This window comes from Dendroctonus ponderosae, unplaced genomic scaffold, assembly GCF_020466585.1.
Source record: "Dendroctonus ponderosae isolate FM_Combo_2020 unplaced genomic scaffold, Dpon_F_20191213v2 Dpon_F_20191213_7, whole genome shotgun sequence".
Lineage (NCBI taxonomy): Eukaryota > Metazoa > Arthropoda > Insecta > Coleoptera > Curculionidae > Dendroctonus > Dendroctonus ponderosae.
In genome coordinates, this window is record NW_026018916.1 from 13,543,247 (window position 1) to 13,548,153 (window position 4,907).

The window sequence follows — 4,907 nt, forward strand, 5'->3', positions numbered from 1 at the left end:
CAGTCTTAGTCGGAAAGCACGGGAGATCACTTCGCCCACTGCCTCATCGCCTTTGATAATGTCCACCGCAGTTGTGGACGAAACGCCAGGAAGAAATTCCCATAGACCACGGCTTCAAAACCCGGAAAACATTCCTAAATGTGATTTAACCGGCCGTGAAAGCCTTCATATTCGTACTTGTCTTTTTTCTAACCTTGTCGGCTTCATAAATACATTCTGGGTTTTTCTGCTTTGAAAACTGAACTAAACAGGACGGGTGGAAGCAATTAACGCACTTTTTACATTTCGCTACTTCGACGACACATTTTTTACAATGATAACACCCGTTTTCCACCTTTTTCTAGTTCATATTAGGAGCTAAATTTTCGTCTGACATCACGTCAGCCATCTTCGTTAGTATTAGTTACACTGGCTTTATACAAGACAGTGGCGACAATGGTAGTCAGCTATTGGTGAAGGCCTTCACGTGATTAAATTCGCCATTTTGGTGCATAAATTATTGTATTTACTATGCAGACTATGGAGCTGACTTTTTACTTGACATATTTGTAGTATTTCGCTCTTAATTTCTGAATTTTATAGAGTATCATATTGCATCTAGACGTCAGAAATTATATCTATGTTTTTATTGAATAAAGCCAAATAATGTCTTATAATGTTTGTGGTGTGTGTTTTAATACCTGGGACCTAGACAATAAACATTACTCAATAATGGTTGCAAGTGGGTCTATTATACGCTCGCTTAAAAACAAACGTGTGATTTATAACGAGGAACAAACAAGACTGGAAACCTTAACCTAACCTAAATTTCCATTGCTGAGAACAATTCTTTTTACGTGCTGAATTGCATCTCCATTCAGCTGACTTAACTCTCAAAGAAAGGCATTTTATATAGACAAACTCATTTTATTTTATGGCAATTATTTCAAATTAAAGAAAGATACTTGAGCCATACAGATCAATGCAAAATATGTTGGTGCCAAATTGATTCGACCCATAATGGCGAATGGGAGGAGCTTTGGCCCTATTGTCGCCACTGTCTTATATAAAGCCATTGTAGTGTTAGTGGGTGCACTAATAATTTAATCACATTTTTGTGTCTTAATGTCCGGTAATCTGGAACGTGTCAATTTGGGTATAGCGCCACGTAAATGCATCCGCTTTCAGGCAATTTGTCTTTGCAAAACCCTAATACTGTGACCATGGCGATCATTTCTTCATTCGAAACGAATTTGTGTGATTGATTCAAAAACACCAAACGTTTGTCAATTAATTTATGCCTTGTTTATCACGATATTTGCAGTTAATGTCTAACATTGTTAAGTGATAATAAAACAGAAATAATGTTTTGTGCTAAAACTATGAATGCTACAAGATCTTACAAAGAGCACAAAAATATATGTGAATATCATTAGTACATCGACCAAAAAAAAATTGTTAATTCCATCTAACATACAATGATAGATTAATTCTGGTCTAGACCACCGAGTTCAAAATATACGGAACATGCACCGCCAACTACCATTACACTTCCACCATACTGTCAAAAAGCGCATTTCTGGCGTAGGAGTCGCTTACCCTATGTTCATTTTTTAATTGATCTATTCAGCGTTACTCAAATTCATGAGTGTGCTCCGCGAGAATAAAATTAATGCATGTATTAAAGGAGAATCCATAAGAATAAAGTTACCTAAGATTAAAATAAACTGCCGAGAAAACAGTCCTACTTATAGATTTTACGGATTCATAATAATACAGGGTGATTCACGAAGCCCGTTTTTTTTCTGAAATCTTATTAATATGAATTTTGGTAGGCACCATAATCGGTTGCTACAAGTCTGAATATAGTATTTTCAAAATGACGGCACTTCCGGAATTATGGAAAATCTACACCCTCTTCTGTTTTTTTAAACGGAAAGTTCCCATTTTGATGCAGCTTTAAATTGTGAGTTCAGAATGTCCATTTGTCAACATTTCCCACATAGCAAAATTATATTCCCAGAATATACCTGGAACATTCATGTGATGTACCTGTATATTCATGGGACATACATGGGTTCCATTATGAACATTCCATGTATGTCCCAGGAATCTGTCAGAGTTAATACACTGAATGTTCATGGTATATTCAGGAAATATACATGTGTATGCTCTGGGAATGCACATGGTATGTTCAGTGAATGTACATGTGTATTTTCTGGGAATGTACAAGGCATGTTCAGAGAATATACATACAAATATCTAACGAAAGAAAAACGATCCTTTATTTCATCTTTATCAAGTATTTACTGTTATTGTAATTTTTCAACAACAAAAGTTACTTACAACTAAACTTGAACGAATTAAATGGATAATAAATAAATTAAATACTAACTTTAATAAGTTTGTGTGATTGTGAGCTAAAACGCAAAACTTTATCTAAAAAACTGCAGACTTATTATTTTATATTCCTTACATGTTCTCGCTCTGTGGCTTTTGCCTTTTCATTTTGTTCTCGATCCATCATTAACAATTTTTAATCCCAATGAAAGTGTTTTGCAATATGCTCTTAACGAAAATTCTATAAGCAATTACAAATTTTAACAACAACATTTACATTTACACATTACATTAAACAACAAAATACAATTAATAGTTTTACATTGATAGGCTATTCTATCGTGTAGAAATACAGTTAGGTATAGCAATTTGCATTGATACATTATTTTCATTTTTCTTCTTGTTGTTTTCCTTCAATCCAAGAAAACATGTTTATCGCAAAATAGAAATCAACCAAAATCAAACTGGTAAAAATAAAAAAATACAGATAATAGTTTTAGAAGAGCAATTAGGTTCAGACAACCCTACTTGTCTCTTATGCGAACATTTTTCGTGTGTGGTTTTCTCAAGTAATCCCTAGCGTCTTCAATGCTTCAAGTCCAGAACAGCGGCATCGCCTGTATGTATAGAACACGAAATAATAAAATAATCAAATGTGTTTCATTTAAACACCAACATACCATTACATTTTGTCTTATCTTATACAAAAATTTTTCGTGTGTGATTTTCTCACGTGATCCCTAGCGTCTTCAATGCTTTAGGTCCATAACAGCGGCATCGCCTGTATGTATAGAAAACAAAATAATAAAATAATCAAATGTATTTAATTTAAACACCAACATACCTTTACATTTTTCAGGTTTTCGAAAAACACGTGGTGCACGTAACCTGAGATAAACATAGATAAGACAAGCAAGACAATTGTCTACACTAGCGCATATATCACAACCGACTCCTTGCTTAAATGACATGCGCAAGTTAGTTTGAGGATGCGTTAATCAAAACAAACTTCTATTTCATTTAGGAATGTTTTCCGGGCTTTGAGGCCGTGGTCTATGGGAATTTCTTCCTGAGGTTTTTAACAGAAAAGACGAAATTACGGCACTCAATCCAGATTGGAAGCGCGTTTTGCGCCAAACAGCGTGTGCGCCGAAGCATTTGAACTCCCACCCATCCCCCACGCATGAGCACACACGGGTGTGCTGCATAAATACGACGGGTAATCCAGCAGTTGAACCATACAGAGTTCATACTTTGATCGATAAACATCGTGCTACGCATCGCGCTCTGCAGAGCTACAGTGTTGGAAGTTAGCAGTTGGAAGTGAAAGCTGTTACAAGGGTTTACCATTCTTGGTTTGCCTAAAGTTCCTGTATTACGCTGCTATTAGTGTGCTTTTCAGCACGTTTATACAGCTAGTGCTGAAAGTTCTGAAGTTTTTCTTTTGAATTGTGTGTGTTGCAGGACATGGAGGAGTCCAAAGCAGTGCTCGCAAAGGAGGTGATCGAGGCAAAACTTGAGTCAACGATGCTGGAAGTTGCATTTGGGAGAGACCGGGCGGTGAAAGCGGAAACGCTGTTAGCCGCCAAGAACTCCAAAATGCAGAATGTGGCTGCGGAGAAAAAAATAGAGGAGAGCCTCCACCAGCAGTTACAGTGAATTAGTTGAGGGACCCGCTGAGGCGGCAGCTCCCTCAATCAAGGCCCTTGCTTTCCAAGGAGGGCAGGGGCCCGGTGACGGACTCCTCAGACAGCGAGGGCTACCAAAGCTCAAATCGCCGTCGAAAAAGGAAGCGAGCCAGGCCTGTGTCCTCCAGCGAGGGCAATTCTAAAGCACAGAATTTGTCCACGGATCCGGGACAAAAGAGGGACCCTTGCAGAGGAGCCCAGACAAGGACTAGCCAGCCAGAGGACAATACCAGCGATAAGAAAAAGCAGGCCACCCCTGCCGCCCAGCAGCAAAGTGAACGTAGGTCAAAGGTGCCTCCAATTGTCCCTCGCGAAAAAAATCAATTATGGATGTAGAGTGACCACCAAGGAGGGAGTCAGAACTCACCCTCCAACTGCCAAAGACTACAGGCAGATGATTAGGGTACTAGATACCTATAAATACTAGTACCACACCTACCAGCTGGAGGAGGAGAAACAGCTGAGAGTTGTGGTCAGAGGCGTTATTGAGTCATGGAGCGACGTCAAAATCAGGGAAGAGCTAACTGCCCTTGGATTCCACCCAACAACCACTGTGAGGGGGAAGAAAAATGGCCAACCGATAGCAGTAGTCTTGGTGCTACTGCCCAAATCAGAAAAAGCCATATTTGACATACGACAAGCGTCTAGTATGGCACGACCAAATGGCAAACACCATCGTCAAGGCAAGACTCCAGCTCCATGCCTGCTATCCTCTGCTGTCAGGTAAACTCTGCCTACGAACTAAGGCCAGAGTTTACAAGCAATTGATACGCCCGGTGCCAGCACCCCTCAAAAGCAGAAACTGGCAGTATTCCAGAATAGAATACTGAGGATAGTGAGAAAGGCCCCATACTTCGTCAGAAACACCACCCTGCGAAGAGACCTGGATACAGAGGACCT

General features: G+C 39.3%; 1 long non-coding RNA gene across 1 annotated transcript; it reads right to left on the reverse strand.

Moving 5' to 3' along the window:
- Positions 1 to 2,242: 2,242 nt before the first annotated feature.
- LOC109537620 lies at positions 2,243 to 3,281 on the reverse strand. The gene is made up of 3 exons (XR_002171944.2): positions 3,164 to 3,281; positions 3,000 to 3,100; positions 2,243 to 2,936 (listed from the first exon to the last, which is right to left on the reverse strand). It is a non-coding gene; the product is annotated as an uncharacterized LOC109537620 (long non-coding RNA).
- Positions 3,282 to 4,907: the final 1,626 nt, after the last annotated feature.